Genomic DNA, 21,234 nt, shown 5'->3' with positions numbered 1-21,234 from the left:
AGGGGGGCTGGTTGGGGATGGGGATGGGGCCGGCTAGGGATGGGGCCAGCTAGGGGGAGGGGCTGCAGGAGGCTGGGGGGTTGTGATTGGGGCCGCCACAGTGCGCATCATAGCGACTGGTCGTTCCAGTTGTTCCGGTCATTCCATTGTTCTAGTCTCTTGGCTTTTATGTATGTAGATGTCTTTTGCAGTGGTTTTCTTCTGGTCAGTGGCTTGTCTTCTCATTTTTCGACATTGGCTTTCACAGAGAAAAAGTTTTTTGCAGAGAAGACATTTTACAGAAATCCAGCTTATTAATTATTTTTTTTATGGATCATGTCTTTGGTATTATATCTAAAAAGTTATTGCCAAATGGAAGGTCATCAAGATTTTCTCCTATGTTAACTTCTAGCAGTTTTATTGTTTTGCATTTTACATTTATATTTGTGATCCATTTTGAGTTAAGTTTTTTGAAGGGTGTAAGGTCTGTGTTTAGGTTATTTTTTTCCATGTGGAAGTCCAATTGTTTCAGCACCATTTGTTGAAAGACTATCCTTTCTCCATTGAATTGCTTTTGCTTCTTTGTCAAAGATCAGTTGACTACATTTTTAAAATTTATTTCTGGGCTCTCTACTCTGTTTCATTGATTTGTTCTTTCACTGTCTTGATTACTCTAGTCTTATAGTAAGTCTTGAGGTTGGGTAATGTCAGTACTCTGACTTTGTTCTTTCTTCAATATTGTGTTGACTATTCTGGGTCTTTTGCCTCTCAATATAAGCTTTAGAATAAATTTATTGATATGCACAATATAGCTTGCTGGGATTTTGATTTGGATTGTATTGAATCTGTCTATCAAGTTGCAAAGAACTGACATCGTAACAATATTCAGTCTTCCTGTACATGAACATGGGATATCTCTCCATTTATTTAGTTCTTCTTTGATTCCTTTCTTCTGAGTTTTATAGTTTATTTCATGTAGATCGCATACATATTTTGTTAGATTTATACCTATTTTGGATGGGGGATATTAATGTAAATGGTATTTTGTTTTTTTAATTTTAAATTCCAATTGTTCAGCCCTAGCTGGTTTGGCTCAGTGGATAAGCGTCGGCCTGCAGACTGAAAGATCCCGGGTTCAATTCCGGTCAAGGGCATGTACCTTGGTTGTGGGCACATCCCCAGTGGGGGGTGTGCAGGAGGCAGCTGATCGAAATTTCTCTCTCATCAATGTTTCTAACTCTCTATACCTCTCCCTTCCTCTCTGTAAAAAACCAATAAAATATATTTTAAAAATTCCAATTGTTCATTGCTACTGTATAGGAAAGCAATTGACTTTTGTACATTAATCTCGTATTTTGCAACTTTGTTATAATTGCTTATTCCAGGTGTTCCCCCCTCCCCGATTCTTTAGCTTTTCTACATTGACAAATGGTATCTGTAAATAAGACAGTTGTATTTCCTCCTTTCCAATATATTTAATTTTCTTGTTCTATCGCAGTAGCTAGGACTCCCAGGATGAAGCTGAAATGCAGTGGTGAGAGGGGATATTTATGCCCTTTTCCTGATTTTAGCAGGAAAGCTTCTAATGTGAAGTCTGATGTTTACTGTGGATTTTTTTATGGATGTTCTTTACCAACTTGAGGAACTTCCCTTCTATCTTAGTTTGCTAAGAGTTTTTATCATGAATGAGTGTTGGACTTTTACCAAATATCTTTCCTGCATCTATGTGTTACAGACACCTCTCACTGACACCAGAGAGGTATTTCTGGACAAGACAGCCTCCTGAGCCAGTGGGAGAGGGCTATTCCCAACCTCAATCTGTGTCTTCTCATATAAATGAACTAGAGGCCCAGTGCACAACATTCGTGCAATGAAGGGGGGGTGCCCCTCAGCCCGACCTGCGCCCTCTTGCAGTCCAGGACCCTTTGGGGGATGTCCGCCTGCTGGGGAGCCGGGAGAGGCTCCTGCCACCGCCGCTGCACTTGCCAGCCATGAGCCTTCTGGCTCAGTGGTGCTCCCCCTGTGGGAGTGCACTGACCACCAGGGGGCAACTCCTACATTGAGCGTCTTCCCTCTGGTGGTCAGTGCACATCATAGTGACCAGTTGTTCCGCCGTTCAGTTGATTTGCATATTAGCCTTTTATTATATAGGACTTATAGAACAGACCTTGACTGCACTGTAGAGCCAATTTATTAAAGCAATTAAAGCATGCACCTTTATTAAAAATCAAAGGAAGCAAACCTATACATCTGGCTTATGAGCTCAGATGGGCTCTCAGCTGATCTGAAGAGTGAGTTAAGTGGGGGTCCGGGGCCTTATATACCCTCCTGTCTATAGGTCTCAGAATTCCTCTGCTGAATATTTTGGTGCAGATTAATTCTCAAGGTCCCTTTTTTACTTTGTTGTGGCCTTCCCAGAATTCCTGAGAGGCACCTGGCACTTGATCTTGCCAAGTCTTGAGATGGCTGACTTCTCTCCTTAGGGAGTAAAAGGGCCCCCCCCCCCTTTCTGCATTCTCTTCTTAGGAAGGTTTTTAAACACTTGCTCTGGTGTCCTTGATTGGGGACCATAATGGTTTGTTAGTTACAAGCTGGCTGCAAATTGCTCACAGTGTTTGGCCTTGTTTTAACTTTCTTGTCTCAGTTTCCCTATTCCTCCTGCCCTGGAATCTTATAACATATTGATATAGTCATGTGATTGTTTTCTCTAGTTGGTTGATGGAATTTATTACATTAATTGTTTTTTCAAATGTTGAACCAGCCTTGCACCGCTGAAATACACGTCCCTTGGTTACGGTGTATACTTATTAATATGCTAAAAGCCTGTTGCACAAAGATTCGTGCAATAGGCCTTCCTTCCTCTGGCTGCCGACACCGGTTTTCCTCCGGCACCCGGGACAGGACCCAGGCCTTTGGTCCGGCCGCAGCGGAGAAGCCAAGCCTCTTCAGTCTTCAGTTTTCAGTCTTCAGTCTTCACTCCGGCTGGAGCCTTCAGTCTTCGCTCCATGCCTGCATATGCAAATTAACTGCCATCTTTGTTGGGTTAATTTGCATAGTCACTCTGATTGGCTGGAGGGCATAGTGGAGTGACACCAATTTGCATGTTTCTCTCTTATTAGTGTAGATTGTTGCATTTCATTCATCGATATTTTGTTGAGGGTTTTACAACTATGTTCATGAGGGATATTGGCCTATAGTTTTCTTTTCTCGTACTGTCCTTCTCTGGTTTGGGTATTAGAGTTAATCTGGACTTATAAAATGAATGAAGAAGACTTCCCTCTACTTCTACCTTCTGGAAGAGATTTTAGAGAATAATATTTTCTTAAGTATTTGGTAGCATTCACTAGTGAACCTGTCTGATTCTGATTCTTCTTTGGAAGGTTATTAATTATTGATTTGATTTCTTTAATAGATACAATCTAAAAATAGATGGTCTATTTCTTCTTGTGTGAGTTTTGATAGATTGTGCTTTCAAAGAATTGGTCCATTTCATCTCAGTTATCAAGTTTGTGGGTATAATGTTCTTAACAATATTCCCTTATTATCTTTTAATGTTCATGGTACCTGTAGTGATGTTTCCTCTTTCAGTTTTGATATTAGTGATTTGTCTTTTCTCTCCACCTCTTCCCCCCTTAGTTATCCTGGCTAGAGGCTTAACAGTTTTAAGGATCTTTTCAAAACTTTTGTTGTGTTTCTAACTTGGTTTCCTGTTTTCAATGTTATTTCTGCTCAAAATTTTTCTTTTCTTCTGCTTACTTTGGACTTAATTCTCTCTTTTTTATATAGTTTCCTAAGGTAGGGGCTTAGATTATTGATTTTAGATCTTTCTTCTTTTATAAAATATACATTTAATGCTATAAATTCCCCACTAAATACCGCTTTCACTATATTTCATAAATTGTGATAAGTTGTATTTTCATTGTTATTTAATTAAAATTTTTTAAAATATCTTTTGAGATTTCTTCTTGACCTATGTGTTATTGAGGAATGTGCTGTATAATTTCCAGGTATGTGGGGATTTTCCAGCTACCTTTCTGGTATGTATTAAACTAGAAGTTTGATTTCACTGTGGTCTGAGAGCATACACTGTATGATTTTACTCTTTAAAATTTGTTAAGGTGTGTTTTATGCCTCAGAATGTGGTCTGACTTGGTGAGTCTTTCATGTGAGCTTGAGAAGAAATTGTATTATACTGTTGTTGGATGGTGTAGTCTATGGACGTCAATTAGATAACTTGATTGATGATGGTGTAGAGTTCAATTACATCCTTAATAATTTTCTGCCTGCTAGATCTGTCCATTACTGATAGAGGGGTGTTGAAGTCTCCAACTATAATTGTAGATTCATCTATATTTCTTTGCAGTTCTATCAGGTTTTGCCTTATATCTCCTCCTTTTTTTTGTTTTGTTAATCCTCGCCGGAGAATATTTTTTCCATTGATATTTAGAAAGAGTGGAAAGGAGGGAGGGAGGTGGAAGGAGAAAGAGAGAGAGAGAGAGAGAGAGAGAGAGAGAGAGAGAGAGAGAAATATTGATGTGAGAGATATATCGATTGGTTGCTTCCCGCATGTGCCCGGACTGGGGCCTGGATCCAACCTGCAAACCAGGTATGTGCCCTTGACTGGGAATGCGTCCTTTCAGTGATCAGGCTGACGCTCTAACTACTGGGCACACCGACACAGGCTCTCCTCATTTTTACTCAGATATGTTTAGTTTGCCTCTCCACACCCCTTTAGCTTGACAGCATGACCTGATCAAATGTTCTGCTCATCTTTGTTTCACAGTTTCACCTAAGATTCTGCTAGTCCTAGTTTCACATGTTGTGGCCAAGTTCAAACCTGATGTTCTGGCTCAATCCAGTTTCCCAGATTCTACCTGTTGGGAAGGGACAACTAGCTGTGCTACTTAAATTATTTCCTCCTTACTACTTACTGCATGCCAGCTCTTTGTAGGCATATCATGGGCAGTGTACATGGGTCTCAACAGTTTCTTCTAACATTAACAAAATGAGTGTAAGGGCAGGTGTCCTCGTTATTGGTCCCTGCACAGTGCCAGGAGCATGGCTGGCACTTGCTCCGTTTGTTTGACAGTTGAATGAGCACATTAGTGCTCTGGAGGAAGAGATTTTGTGATCTGTTGCTTGAGTTTGTGCTCCGTTTGTTTGACAGTTGAATGAGCACATTAGTGTAGAGCTGGAGGAAGAGATTTTGTGATCTGTTGTTTGAGTTTGAAAAAAATAAAGACTAAAGATGAAGATTTTTTTAAATAAAGAGAAAAAGTAAAGAAAACTGTTTGTTGGAATAAAAACTATTCACTTAAGAAAAAAGAATGTATCAATGTGTAGTGTGAAAATAATATTGTATTTAGAGTTTTGAGATCTAGACATGAGTTCTAGACATGACATCTTGGACAATTTAATTCTCTCTAAGCTTTAAATAATGCTTACCTCATGAAGTCTTTGTTCTCACAATAAGATATGATGCTTTACAAGTGCTATTAAATATTTCCATTAAATCTTCATCAAGGGTGAGAGTATGATGACATCAAATGTCGGTTCACAGATAACTGTTTGAAAAATGCTGTTTGAGCATATGTATACAAAAAAAGAACCGTCTCTGACACACAGTTCACTTTTTCATTTTTGTTTAGAGAAGAGGTGAATCCTGCTTTCACTGTTTTACTTGGCTTACATAAAAAAGTTCCACATTGTGTTAGTAGTTCGCAGAATTTGAGATTAATGCTTAATGGATGTTTACAAAGACACATTTTTATTTCTGTAGCATGAGTTCATGCTGTTGGGCTTACACCATCTGTCTAGTATAAGCTTACTTCAATTCTCAGCTACTAATTCTAATTAATGAATGTGTAATGGAAGCATTGAAAAATCTCTTTCATCATGAAGAAGTGAGGCCTGAAATTATTCCTTGGTTTTGTGTGTGCCTTTTTTGTTTGTTTATGTAAGATTTATTGCCAAATGGAGCTTTTATTCCCTATTGCCTCAGCTGAACTAATATTTTCCCATAATAGATTTTCTGAAATATCACTTATGTAGTGTATATGGGCTTTCTTAAAGTGTAACTAATTTCAAAGAGGTCCTTTTCCAGAACCTGAAACTCTATTTAATTTTTATTAAAAATGCTTTTTAAACAAGTTCAACTGAGGCCTCAGTGGGAGGACATGTCTAGGTTAGCAACTCACTTGTTCATTCCTGTCTCTTCCCCACAGGAGAAAACACTAATTTATGTCTCCCACCCAGGGTCCGTCTTCTCCAGGCAGCTCCAGCCATGAACCAATCCTAACTATATAGTCATGTTCACATCTGGTGGGGTTGGGGGTTAGTCACGTTGCTACAGCCCTGTACCCTCAGTGAGCCCTACATAGCTATTCTGACCAACACGTGCAGCATTCTGTACTCTCCCCCAAAAGAGCGCACAGCCTGTGTATACACAGAACACACACTCCCTTAGCACCCAACACTGCTCCGACAGCAGTGTGATCTACGCAAATATGAGGAAGGCTCACATAGAGCTATCTTTACTTATTCAAGGGGTAGAAGGTTTGAAAATAAGTAAATTGTTATAGGATAATATTTTCTTTTCCATTAAATCTTTCTTATAGAGAGTTGAGATATTTGAATCTCCTGCCTGTATACCTTTCTTTTAAAAAGGATCTTGGTTACTGTTTTTAATTTTCAAAGCATCTTTAGCAGATAAATGCCATAAATGTAAATTGATAACTTGGTGCAGTGTGTTTATCACATATTGTTATTTTTTGAGCCCTGTCGTTTAACAATACCAAGTGCAATACATGGGAAAGAAAAGAAAATGTACAACAACAAAAAATTGGGGGAAAATTTTGATGGCAATATCAACTCTTATCTGCTATTTTCAGTAAAATTTAAAAAGTCAAATTCAACTGGTTCCTAGAGCTTAATACCTTGCATATAGTAGGTATAAATAATTTAATGTAAAAGTACTATTTTGGGCAATGCAAACACTTAAATATGGGAATTTTATTGTAAAGTCTAGGTAGAATCTGGAAGAAATCATCTGCCAACGTATTAGAATTTTTTTTTTTTTTTTTGCTGCTGCTGCTAACCAGAAGTTTGACAAAATTTCAGGGAACATAGATTGGTTGTACCTTGTATTTCAGCAGTTGCTATTATATTGATATGTATATAGGATATTATTGTTCTGACTGCCTTCAAGTTCAAAAAGCACCACAGCATACCATTGCAATCCATTTGGTCTTAAAATGTAAAACTAATAAGATCGTGGGAAACAGGGAAAAGAGTGCTGAGCGTTGCAGTTAACTTTTCTTTTTAATGCTTACTCTTCTTGGAAATTCAAGTAATATTGACTTTCTGATTAAAGATGTTAGGATAACGATCTTTTGGTCCCTTTCTCCATGTAAACACCAACTTTTAGAAAAAAACAGGGAATGAGAAATAGCAAACTTGTCTTTAATGAAATTAGGAAATACTCTAAACTCTGAGTTGCAAATAAATAAAAACTGCTAAGTGTAGTAATCACTGGACCGGAGTAAGGCTGTGTATGTGGTGGGGGCAGGGGCATGCCAAGAGATGAACTTCATCTCTCCAGCTTTCCAGCAGACTGCAGGATTCCCCAGAGTTGGCAGCCTACATAGCCCGAGGCACAAGGGTTGGAGTGTTTTGTGAACCACAGAAGGTTCTCTGGACTCTAACTCTAAAGATTAGAGATGTAGTTGGAGCTAAATGCCTGACTTAAGGCAGGATCCCGTCCAGGGTACCACATTACAGTTTATCATCATGTTTCCTTAGACTCCTGTTGGCTGTACCAGTTTCTTGATTTTTAAAAATGTTTTTGATGACTTTGATGGGTTTGAAGAGTTCTGGTCAGATATTTTGTAGGATGTTCCTCAGTTTATATCTGTCTGATATTTTTTCTCATGATTAAACTGGGGTCGTGGGTTTAAGGGAGGAAGGGCCATTCTGATCATAATGTATCAAGGGTATAGACTATTCATAGGCTTATTACTGTTAATAGTAACCTCAATCACCTGGCTGAGGTAGTGTTTCTCAGGTTTCCCCTGTCAAATTACTCTTTCCCAGCCTTCCCACACTGTCCTCTTCGGGAAGACCTTCCTGTGCACAGCCCACACTGAGGGAATGGGGAGTTTTGCTGCCTCTCCTGGAGAGAAGAGAACCTACAGAGATTATTGGAGTCTTCTGCATGGGAGGTTTGTCTGTTCTCCTCTCTTCACTCATTCATCCATTCAACCCATTTTTTATTTATATCAGGATGGACTTATGACTCTTTCTTTTATACTTTGGGGTATAATTCAGTGTGACTTATTTTATTGCTCAGTTTGTTTCATTCATCCTTTCTTTTATACTTTGGGGTATAATTCAGTGTGACTTAACTTATTTTATTGCTCAGTTTGTTTCATTCATTATTGGGAGCATTTTGAATCGGCTCCTGTGTCTTTTTGACACCTCCCTATCATTGCGGGTTATTTATTTAGTTTTAGAAGATTTTTACTTTCTGGAACTACAGGTGCTGCAAGTTCTTTTTGTATATTTCTTGCTCAAGTCTTAAAAATGAGCTATTTCTTGAGAATGGTGATAGAGAACAAGATCTGGGCACTAAACGTGTTACTGAGGTGCTAGAGCTTCCAGGCCCTCTCAGCTGACAGAATAAAGAAATGCATGTGTGCATACTAACCCATATCTACATATGTCTACATATATATCCATATGTGTCTACATTAAGCAAGATAGTAGTGCATACTGATGACTTCAATACTCACCCATTACCTCATGAGTCATCCTAGACTTCTCCCCTTGCTGGTCTGTAATCTCTTACTCCAACAGTGAGATGTCTGGCTTCCATCATCTGCTTTTACTTAATTTACTTAATCCACCTACTTATTTGTTAATCCATTTTACTTATTATAGTGGTTTCAGAATTGTTCACCAGAACTCTCACAGAAAACATTTTTGTCAACTAGAATATTTGCAATTACTTTGCCTTTAGTCTTACAGAATCCCTTAATTTTTAAAGTTACTTAGCCAGCATATTTCCCCCTACTCCCTTCAGTGAGGTTGTTTATATATTTTTAATATAGTTAGGTTATGGTGTCACAGTCTGCATTTCATCCTGGGATTCCACACCTTCTAAATGATTTTTTAAATTTGCATACAGGGGTCGGTAAAAGTAGCTTTATGGTTGTGAGTAGGTGAAGCAGAGTTTATTCTTGTATTATTATTTTATTTATTTATTATAATATTATAGTATAGTTATTGTATGGTATTAACTGTATACCTACCTTTGCCCATTCTTGTGTATTAAGGTTCATTCTTTGTACTGTAAAGCTGTACATGTTTTGACAAATGCATGATGTCATGTATGCACCATTACAGTATCATACAGTTCTACCAGGCCCTCCCCCCCAAAACACCCTTTGCTTTACCTATTCAACCCTTTCCCAAGCCCCAAAAATATGGCAATCATTGATCTGTGTACTGTTTCTATAGTTTAATGTCATATAAATGGAAGAATACCGTATGTAGCTTTTTCAGAATATCTTCTTTTACACAGCACTATGCACTTTTACACAGCAACATGCTCCCATGTCTTTTGTTTGTTTGTTTGTTTTATAGCTCATTTCTGTAATCACTGAATAATAGTCCATATTTTATCATTGAATAAGTATACCACGATTTGTTTATTCATTCACCTACTAAAGGTCATTTTCGTTGATTCTAGTTTTGGGCAATTTGAATAAAGCTTTTGTAGTTATTTACATAAAGATTTTTGTGTGGTCATAAGCCTTCAAATCAGTTAGAACACTTAGGAGTTTATTGCTGTATTATATGGTAAGATTATGTTTAACTTGGTAAGAAACTGCCAAACTGTCTTCCAAAGTGGCTATAACATTTTGAATTCCCACCAGCAATGAAAGAGTATTCCGTTTCCTCCAATCCTCGCCAGCAATTCATAGCGTCAGTTTTTTGGATTGTAGCCATTCTCAGAGCTATGTAGTGGTATTTTACTGTTGAGTTAGTACTCATTTCCCTAATGACGTGTGCTGTTGAGCATCCTTTTATGTGCTTATTTGCCATTTGTGTATCTTCTTTGGTGAGATGTCTGTTGAGATCTTTTGCTCAGTTTTTAATTGGGCAGTGTTGTTGTTTTTTTTCTTATTTTGAAAATGTTTTTATGGGCCTTAGCTTGTTCTTTTTCTGTTCTTATCTCTGAATGAGGAGATGCCAGCCAGACCTGGCATTTGTATTTCAACACCAGTATAGGATTCTCCCCCCACACCCCCATCATGCACCTGGGCTCAGAGGAACCTCCTTGGCTCTTAGAGGGCATGTGATCTTCACTCCTGCTAGTCTTTTACCTGCTGTGGATTTGCTGAGCTGGAAAAGAACCTGGTCCTGCTTCTTCTGCCTGATTCTGTGATATGTGGACAGAAATTCCTCCTGATAATTTGAACCCATCTGTAGTTTGCTCTTGTCTGATGTTATGTATGAAAAACCTCCATAATTTACCATTCCCATGGCTCTTTCTGTCTTTTCTGCTCCTTCCTCTTATGTCCAGCACATCCAACGTGCAGACAATGCACCTGACCTAATTTTTACTTTCAGCTGCCCGGCATTACTTGGAACTGTAGTCTAACAGAGGAAAAAGAAAGTTACTGATGCATGAATGGAGGATGTTGTAGCCAAGGCTTTAGAAAACAGGCATCCCAGTAGGAGTGTGGCTTCCAGCTTCCACAAATATCCTGCGTCTCCAAGGACAGCAGCACAATGGAAGAGAGAAAAAGCTCACTAAACAGAACAGCTCCCATTAATAACCTCTTAAAATAAACCCAGCACTTTGCTAGCCACTTTCCATATATTGTGATGTTTAATTCTGAAAGCAGCCCTCTCTGATAGGAATAATGGTTCTCAATTTACAGATAAGGGAGTATAAAACTTAGGGAAATAGTTGAAGACACACTGTTAATAAGTAGCAGAGTTGAGATCCAAACTCAAAACCCACGCTGCCAACCAGCATTTTCTTCCTTCTTATCAGGTCCACATTTATGCTTCACTCCTTGGAGATTCTACGGAAGATGGTGATTTCTATTCAGCTTTCCAATTCTGTGATAATTTTGTATTTTGATGATTAAGAAATTTGACTCAAGTGAACTATGAGTTGCTTACTAGCACCATCTTATCTCTTTCCACAATGGACAGTAGAAAAATGAAGTTATAGAAACAGGCTGCAGCATCTACATCACAACCCACATTTCTGAGTTACAAAGCACCTCGCTGCTATGCTTTATTTCAATAAATGAAAATACTGCAGATATTTTCAATTGATGTAGCACCTTTTATTTGAAAACCTTACCATCTCTGTGCCATTCATAAATCATCAAACCATTTTGGGAAGCAGGAGAATTACTTAATAAATGAACCTTATGTAATTGGAAGTTAAAAATGTTGAATTCTTTGATATGTAAAAAATCTTTCTATGTGTCTTAATAGAAAACAACAAGCAGTGATTTTTCCCCCCAAAACAGGAATGAAGCCTAAATGTCTTGGGCCCCCAAGTGTGTGATAATTTGTGAAGGCAGCCACAAATACTAATATATCATCATACTTTGCAGTTCACCAGGGCTGGTTAAGATCTAAGAACTCATAAATAGTAAAAAGATTAGCGTCCCTTCTTCCACTCCTGTGCCTCAACATGTAATTTAATATAAAACCAATTCTAAATTGAAAAACCCAAATAAGCATGCTGCAATTAAAATATTTCCCTTTCAGCTTTTATGCTTACAAAATTCTGAAGAGTTCACGAAGTATGATTTTTTAAAAATCTGTATAACAGAAATAATAAATCACCCTGTAGGGTTATTGTGGTGATAAAATGATACAATATGTAAAAATACCTCACATGGTGTCTGGTAAATGTACTTCTCTTTATGTTAAGGCTGGGAATGGGTGGTAGCAAGGGTATAATGAAGACTTGAGGTGTATTTTGGTTTGTTTCTTGGCTCTCTAGTGACTCAGGGGTTCCAGGTCTATGAAGTAGAGACACAGACAGTTTTTCAGGTAATTTGAATGAACATAGCTCTAAAGATTATTGTTCAGACATCATTCTACCATACAACTGGCACTTAGTGAATCTCACAACATTTCATTTTTGTACTTTGTTTTTTTGTTGTTTTTTCCCCCCACTCTCCAGACTGAGTCATTTGTGTCTTTCTTATTGGGATGTTCTAGAGTCATGAGGCAAGATGTAATTGGATTTGGCTCCCAATAAACAAATAATAAAATTATTTTCATGAGAGGATGAGAGGAAAGTAAGCAGACCTTTCTCCTTGAGATGTTTTTGGGTTGATAAGTGGCTGATTGAGTACCTGTGCGCCATACATGGGCCTTAGCATTTCTTCCAAATGAGAAGGAAAATGACATAGTTTCTTTGCAAAATTTTTCAGACTGTCAATTATATCTAACCTCCTGGAGAGACTAACCAGAAAAACTCCACTGACAATATGTAAAAGAAGTACCTCAAGGCCCACTGCCCCCAGGGCTTTAGTCTCTCATAATACTTCCCTGAGACTATAAAAATCATCCCCCCAAATTATTCTTATTTTTAATTAAAATAATTTTTTGACAGTTCTCAAACAGCTTCTCTCTGGAAAATTCCTTTTAGCTGAAACCCTACTTTACCTTGACTTATTTTTGTGCAGTTTTCTTATATTCATTTAAAAACGGGAAAAATAACAACAGGGGAGTTTGGGGTTATAAAATTACTTTCTGGCTTGACTTCTCATTGGATTAGATCAAACAGACTAGGAATGTGATCACTCACATGTATTCGCATGTCTGCCTATCTCTAGGCAAATGTTGTGCATTTTTTTATATACTCCAGCAAATTCTTGATGTTCAACTTCCTATATCTTAAGTTAAGCATGAGCTCAATCTTAGTAGAATTTAGCAGCTGGCATGATCATGTGTACTATTTATTGTTTATAGCCACCTTCTGTTCTGATTGATTGGTGCCCATAGTTGGATGACCACCTTGTTTAACAGCCTTTCTTTAACACCGATTTGTGGAATAAGTGGCTATCGAAGTACATAAAGTATTTAGAAAGTGCCACAGTGTTTGGAAAACATTTTACTTTCTGTAATGGGATGAATCCAATCTCAGTCTTTGGAAGTAGTGGGAAAGCTGATGGGCAACATTAGGTCATATCACCATGTGGGTTTGTTTCTCCATTTAATTTAAATGATAGTTATTAGGAGTGGCAATCTGCCATGGGCCATGAGTGCCTCTGCACATTCTTGCCGGGTTTGCCAAGAATGCAAGGCTCTTACTACTCTTAACTACACCACTTATCAGGGTTGTGTTTGCAGATCCGGTACTGTCTTCTTCAAAAGAAAGGCCAGGCTTTCTTCCACTTACTGCAAAAGCGGTAAATCCCCAAGCTCGGTGTTTCAGTCCTCTCAATGCAGCCCATTTTGTTTGCAGACACCCATCATGAGCCCGTCCATTAAACTTGGGGAACGTGGAGACCCAAAGCAAGTGACTGTGAAGCTCTGGCCACCGCTTCTACCGTGAGTAACAAAGTCCTTTCTCTCTGACCCAGGGATCTCATCCCCTTTGTCAGTATCCATGAAAGAGTAACAGGCTTATTTGTCAGTTTGTAAGTAGGGCAACATCTCAAGACGCTACACAGTTCCTGACACTTTGAAAATATTTCTATTTACACCCCATAAAAATAAGTCCTATATTGGTTATATTATTTCAAAAATTAGTGACCATGACCAGCATAGAATCTTTGGTTTTTAGTTCTGACTCTACTACTAAGTGAATGATCTTGAGTAAATGGTTTGTTCTTCTGAAACTCTGTTTCTACATCTGTATAACGAAGGGGTTCATCTATATCAGTGGCTTTTCAGCTGTGCTCTAGGAAACCCTTGGCCAGTCATGTCCAGGCCCTCACATTAGCCCCTGGTTGGGGCTGTTGGAGGTCATTGGAGGCAATGATACTGTTGTGTTGACTGGCCTGTCTCCTACCCTCAGCAGGGCCTCCTGCTGTGCCGTACTTACTGTCCCTAGTCGGTGCCCTGGCACATTTCCTTAGCTGCCATTTCCTTAGAGACTAAGATGGTTTCATTATGATCCCTTTCTAATGAATTTTTAAGTATTGGAGATGAAAATGTACTTAGAATAAAGGCCTGATACAGAAAAGAACAAAAAGATAAAGAGAGGGCCTGGGGGAATGTAAAACCACGTAGTAAAAAGCAAATATCAGGAAATAAAATTAAATATAAGTAATAGTGGTTATTTCTGGTTATTTGTTTTTATTTTAGTGTTATACTTCTTTGTATTTCAACTTGTCTATAATAATCACATATTACTTTTATAATTGGAAAAAATTGATTAAATGAAGCTTAAAAATGAGAAAGAATAAAAGATCTGTCAAGGTTAAAGTGTGAAAGGTCACTGGTGTTTTTTAAGCAAGAAAATAACTTACTCTACTTGATCAGAAAGAGTTGTAGGTCAGATTTTTGAAAGATCCTGCTGGTATGTGGGAAGGTGTTGCCCTGGCTGGGATAGTGGATTTAAACAGAAGTCTTTTCTTGCAGATCTAAAAGTAGCAGAAGTCAGGCCCTCTGACAGGTGCTTGCCAGTGCTTGCCAAATATTTTCACTTAGGTGAGCACTTCTTTCTCCTATTCAAGAGAGCTGCCCTTTTCTTCATCAAAATCATTTAAAGGTCAGTGAGAGAGCTTGTCCCATTTGTCAACCTCCATTGCCTCTGAATTTCTGGTGATCTAAGGATTTCTGAGTTGGATAGCTTTCTTTCTAAAGACTGAGTTTGATTTCATGTGATTGGTTGTACTAATTTGCAGAGGCACACTACAGTTGTGCAATGAAAAATTATGCAAATATGCATGTGATATTTCAAATTTTTTTTTTGCTAGATACATATGTTGGGGATTGGAACTTTATGTGATTCCGTAATCATTTACCACACAGAATTTGAGTACAAAGAATATAGAGGGTCTTGCTCAAGAAGTGCTTGTAGGCATATTAAATAATATGACTGTTAATAGCAGAATATGAAGGAAATTGTGAATCGAACTAAGTGCTTCTTAGTTCTCTTCAGTTTCATTTAGTCACAAATTTAGGGGATTCAAGGTGTGTGCTCAGCACTATGGCAGCACTATGATTGCATCACCAAGTTTCTCTGAGGGTGTCATTGGCTTTAATCTTTGGGTTTTAAAGCACACAACTCTACTGTGTGATTCGTAACTGTTCTGCATTTTCAACAAGCACGATCCAAAAGGAATTTCCTGTCTGCTGCTTGCATATCCTGTTGTTGTCATCTTACTAAAACATGAAATGATTTAAGCTTCGAAGTTGTTATTGTTTTCAATGGAACAGCTGCCCGGTACTTCCAGGGACAATACCAGGTGTATAAGGAGGCTATCTGTGCAAATCACAGCGAAAAGCTGAGCAATAATCTGGTGGATTTGATCATCGTATGTAACCAGCCTCAACAATTCAGGGGCAGACAGTGTGAAGTTATTTTCATTGTTCAGAGCAGTGCAGCAAATTGCTTCAGCTCCTCCACTTGATTTACGTAGTGTCAGACTTAGCCTAAGTGATTGACTTGAACAAATCTATGCGCCTTTTTTTTGCCTAGAATTTTGTTCCTCAATATTGATGGCCTCTAATATGAGCTCAAGTACTTTCATTTTCCAGAATTCTTCTGCTATCCACCTCCCCTCCCTTTAATCCATGAATTGAGGGATAATTCGCTCTTTATCTTGTATGTGTATTTTATATCACTCCTGCTATTTTTTCCCCAGAAAAAAACCTTTTATTTTGAAATAATTTTAGACTTGCAAAAAAATTGCAAAAATTGTACAAGGAATTCTGTTCACTGTTCACCCAGCTCCCCCAGTAATTTAAATTGCTTAAATAGCCACAGCATAATAATGAGAACCAGGAAATTAACATTGTAACAGTGCCATGAAGTAATCTACAGACTTTATTGAAATTCCAATAATTATCCCATTAATGTCTTTATCTGGTCCTTTATCTGACATACTTCTTTCGTTTTCTCTAATCAGAGACAGCTCCTCGGTCTTTGTTTTTTGTGATCTTGACACTTTTCAAAGTCAGTTTTGTAGAATGTTTTTTTAAAAAATGGCTTTGTCTGCTATCTTCTCATGATTTGGTTCAGGTTATATATTTAGGGCAAGAATATCACAAAGGTGATATGCCCTTTAAGAGGTAAATGATGTTGGTCTGTCTCATTATTGATGATGATTAATCACTAGTTTAAAATGGTCTCCTCCTGCCCTGGCTGGTTTGGCTCACTGGATAGAGCATCAGCCTGTGGACTGAAGGGACCCAGGTTCGATTCCAATCAAGGGCACATGTCTGGGTTGCAAACTCGATCCTCAGTCGGGGGCATACAGGAGGCAGCCGATCAATGATTCTCTCTCATCATAGATGTTTCTCTCTCTCTCTCTCTCTCTCTCTCTCTCTCTCTCTCTCTCCCTCTCTCTTCCTCTCTGAAATCAGTAAAGGTATCCTATATAATAAAAGCCCAGCTACTGAACGGTAGAATGACCACAATGACCAGTCGCTATACCATGCACTGACCACCAGGGGGCAGATGCAGTGCACTCCCACAGTGGGAGCACCGCTTGGCTGACCGGGATGAGCAGCTGCTAACTCAGCAGAAGTGGGTCCACAGCTGCATGGCTGACTGGGATGAGTGACGCTCCCCGAAGGCCATGCCCCCCACCAGTGCACGAATCCTGTGCACCAGGCCTCTAGTATTAAAATAAAATAAAATAAAATATAAAATAAAATGGTCTCTTCCTGCTCTTAACATATTTAGCCTCACATTCTATATACTTTTGTCATAACATTTTAGGACTCAAAGAAATAATTTGTCAATAATATTAAAAGTAACATAATAGCAAGTAGTAGACCAGTGATGGCGAACCTATGACATGTATGTCAGAGCTGACACGCGAACTCATTTTTTTGGTTGATTTTTCTTTGTTAAATGGCATTTAAATATATAAAATAAATATCGAAAATATAAATCTTTGTTTTACTATGGTTGCAAATATCAAAAAATTTCTATATGTGCCACGGCACCAGAGTTAAGTTAGGGTTTTTCAAAATGCTGACACACCGAGCTCAAAAGGTTCGCCATCACTGTAGTAGACAGTAGTATTTATTATGTGCTGAGAACTACATACGTTACTTCACTCGCTCCTCAAAATGCTTCTACAGACACTTTATCACCTCCATTTTACCTCTTGGGAGAGGACATTCCTAGTTGCCAAGTGACTGCCTTGGAGAGAGAATACAGCTCTGCTCATTTTTTTTTGTGGCACGTAGAGAGCCCCGCACAAAGCAAGGGGCTGTAAATATTTGTTAAATCGACATAAATTGAAATTAAATGGAAGGCAGAGTGTTAAGATTGTATAACTAATTATATATGTCAGAACAGGAGAAGGAGTCATGGGTAATTCTGAGGTACTGAATTTGGGGGAGAGGGATACATAAAAGTAATGATTTATTTTCAAAGGACCAAAGCTAAGAAAGAAGGTGAAGTTTTTGTTTTTCAGAGTGGGTTAAGAGCAAAACCTTGGGAAGCACTCACATTTAGGGTATTTGGTGGAAGAAAAATTAAAAAAAGAAGGGGGAGTAAAGTGTAAACAAGGTAAAAAAAAATAAAAAAACAAGATACAGGGTTGTCACTAGCCAATTTTCAAATCTGGGATGAAGACAATGAAGTGAAGATGTGCATGGGGCCCTGATTAAATTCCATGGGCTATTTTGGGGAAACTAAAAACACATTATAAAACATTGTTATAGATTTTTAAAAAAAATTTGGTCAACACACTGTTACCCAGAGTAATGAAAGAGAAAATTGTCAAGATAAGTCAGAAGAATGGATAACTCAGAACAGGTAGAACTGACTACAAAGCACATTGTATATGATTTCTGATGCAGCACATTTCCCTTTCAATGTTTGCTAAATTTATGTGAAGAATAGCTTTTATTTCTTAATATAAAACCTGAGTGGTGGAAGGGAGAGAGAACCAGAATTTGAAAAGTGGTCCCATGTTTATACTTGTGAGCTTATTATAAATATAAGGTGACTTCGAGTTGTTCTAAATGTAAACCCCTGCTGGCGTTATCTAGCTTCGCATTTTACAATAAGGGAGATCAGATCAGTGGACCAGAACTCAGATATGGTTTCAGTGCAGTAAGGAGACTCGTCCAGCCCCTCTGTACCTCAGCTTTCTCACCTAAAAATGAAGAGGCTGCAGAGATGACCTCACTTTTGTCCTCTGGAGCTAAAAACTGCCGATGGTGCTGTGGTTGGAGGATGCTAGCTAAATAACTGGTTTGCATTGCATATAGACTATGCGTACTAATTATTTGACATGTGTAACTGCTTCCTTCAAAAGCAGATTTTCTAGAGTAAAAAATAAGTGGAGCGATTCACTCTCAGTGCTCCATAGCATGATAATTGTGGAATTAACAGTTACAAGAGGGGCCTTTTATTTAAAACCAGCTGGGCAGTTTTCATTTGTTTGGTGTTTTAGAGCAGTGGTTCTCAACCTTGGCTGCACATGAGAATCACCTGGGAATCTTTTTAAAATCCTGATTTCTGGGCCTCATCCTCCGGAAATTCTGTTTCTTTGTGATTCTCATGTGCAGCCAAGGTTGAGAACCACTGTTTTAGAGGATGGCCCTTGCCAATTAGTGCTCACTCCCTAATTCCCTGGATGAGCTACTTCTGTGTGAGAGATGGGTCTTGAACGCCCCAGGCAGTGGGAGGAAGGATATTGAGGCTGGAAGGCCCAGTGATCCCTCAAAGAGTACCGATGGAGCTGGTAACTAAAGAGGGAAGGACCCTGACAAAGGAATGAAATTAATTTGGATGGGACCCCTGAAGATTAGACAGAGTTAAATAGTCTAACAGTAGGAGGCTTCTTTTGCAGCCAGAAGTAGTTTTTTTTTTCCCCTGAAAGAGGAGTACTTTACGCAGGGAAACATTCTTGCTTCTTCCATGGCAATCTCTGTTTGGAATCTTTATTCTAGCCTTTCCCATCCTCAACATCAGCTTTCTCCTCCCCCAGCTTCTCTCTCCCCCTTTCTCTCTTCTTAGCACGTCCTTTCATGATTAGATTAGTTTGTTTGCCCAGGCAAGGGGAAGAATGAGAGTGTGCATACTGGTAAGAACAGGCTTCCTGTCCCAGTGCACTGTAACTCTGAACACGTGGGCCTCTCCTCTGCTTGGGGGAGGCCGTCAGCAACAAAAATACCATTTCATCTTAAAACAAAAGCAAAGGTCCTAAGATCTTCAGAAATCTGAACTAATCGAAATCCTGCTGTAGTGAGGCGGGGGGAGTGTACGTGTGTGTGTGTGTGTGTGTGTGTACCCCCAGCTCCACGGACTGTCATGGAGACGATGAGGCTCTGATAGTGTGTGTGTGTGTGTGTGTGTGTGTGTGCACATGTGTTGACCCCCAGCCCCCAGCCCCACGGACTGTCATGGAGACAATGAGGCTCTGATGCCAAGGTGATGGAGGGTGGGAAGAAGCACACAGGACCCCTGCGGCAGCCACGAGTCCTAAATATATTTCCCCAGGGGGAGATAGCCTGAACAGAATGTATTTCTCAAACAGTGCAATTTTGAAATTGCCAAGTTCATGTTCCCAGGAAGTAGGAGTCTGGAATGGAAGTCTTATACCTCAGTTCTTACCTAAGACCTGTTTCTTATTGGTGTGTCGTCCTAAGCAACCTACTTAACCTATCTGCGTCTGTTCCCTAAAATAAAACGGGCACGCTCCTATTTCTCACATGTTTTGGAAAGGCACGAAAAGATCATCTTGGTGATATTCCTTAGAGAGCTGTGTGATATTAAGTACAGCTCTGAGCATTAAGTTGCCCATCTGTACAATGAAATACTGACACTGAGAGGGTTTGGGGGAGGATTTAATTGGTAACAGAACAGTGCTCAAAATAGGGTGGTAGTTATTATGAATATATGGGAAAGAATAACAACTTAGTTTGTATTGTTGACTTTTGATACGAGCCTAAAACATAGTTAAGGATTTGAGCTAGCTGAAAATCACAGTGTATTCCACAGTAAAATGGGAGAGCATTTTATGTGATTTGCTGTTTTAAATTATCAATTGGCTATTGGTATAGCTAACTCAGAGTTGACTCTGTATGCACATGCGATTAGCAGGAACAAAATATACAATTATATGATCACATCAGATAACATTATAACCCACTGGTGCCATGAGAATGGACACCAATCACAGTGCTGGAGCAGGAGTTCCGAGACACCCTACTGTGCTGTTCCAGCCGTTGTTAGCCTTTCAATGACTAAACTCAGGGCATTTTGAGGGTTTGGGACAGAGTCTGGAAAAACCAGAACTCCTCAGAGGGGCTGGGGCAGTGACTATTGACTAACTGGCATGAAGGTATTTTGATACTTGAAAAGATGGAGGGCTGAACCAGTGCAGACAGAGTATCTCTGCTCATCTAAAACTCCACAATAATCTCATACAAACAAATAAAAATATCCTAACTCTCAAGCTATTGTGATATTGATTGGCAAGTTTCTGAATGGGTTTTCAAGTAACTGAACCTTATTCTTTTGGTAAGCCACCAGAATGGGGGCAGAACAGGGAACCGCCTTAGATGGGACCCCAGATTAGGCATGGAACAGGCGGCTTGCGCTAAATATGTAATCTCCTCTCGACACTTTTTCATTAATGAGGCATCACTTTCTATAAGGTGTGCTGTGGAGTCTGAGTCTACCAGTCATTCTCCTTCAGAGGGATTTATTTAGTTAATTATGGTGAGGACCTGGGGGTTGGGATCAGGATATGAGGGGACAACAGAGGTTAATTTGAGGGCTAGCTAACTTTGGAGAGGTCAGACTTGGTGGAGCACTATATCCAAGCATTTGGACCTCCACGGGCGGCTCCTGAAGTTACTTGCTATCTAGGAGTTAGGGGAAAAGGATTCCCAAGAAGCAGGAGGTGCCATGTCCTTTTCGCTGGTGGCTGACCCTTCCCACACACATCATACTTTTGGTATGTGTAGCATCAAATGCTAACATGGATTCCAGCATAAAAAATAGACTGGTCAAATGGGGCAGCAGTGTCTGCAAACACAGAGGGAAGAATGGAATTGAAAGGTAGCCAAGTA

General features: G+C 39.1%; 1 long non-coding RNA gene across 2 annotated transcripts in view; it reads left to right on the top strand.

The window, feature by feature from the left end:
• The window catches only part of LOC102245233, a 94,811-nt gene extending 81,242 nt beyond the window's left edge, over positions 1–13,569 (top strand). For both annotated transcript variants that reach the window (XR_001362821.1, XR_313800.1), the window contains one exon: positions 13,487–13,569. This is a non-coding gene — a long non-coding RNA (uncharacterized LOC102245233). The remainder of the gene's footprint in view (positions 1–13,486) is intronic.
• The last annotated feature ends 7,665 nt before the right edge of the window (positions 13,570–21,234 follow it).

Source organism: Myotis brandtii, unplaced genomic scaffold (assembly GCF_000412655.1).
Source record: "Myotis brandtii unplaced genomic scaffold, ASM41265v1 scaffold31, whole genome shotgun sequence".
Lineage (NCBI taxonomy): Eukaryota > Metazoa > Chordata > Mammalia > Chiroptera > Vespertilionidae > Myotis > Myotis brandtii.
This window is presented reverse-complemented; position numbering and strand designations above follow the sequence as displayed.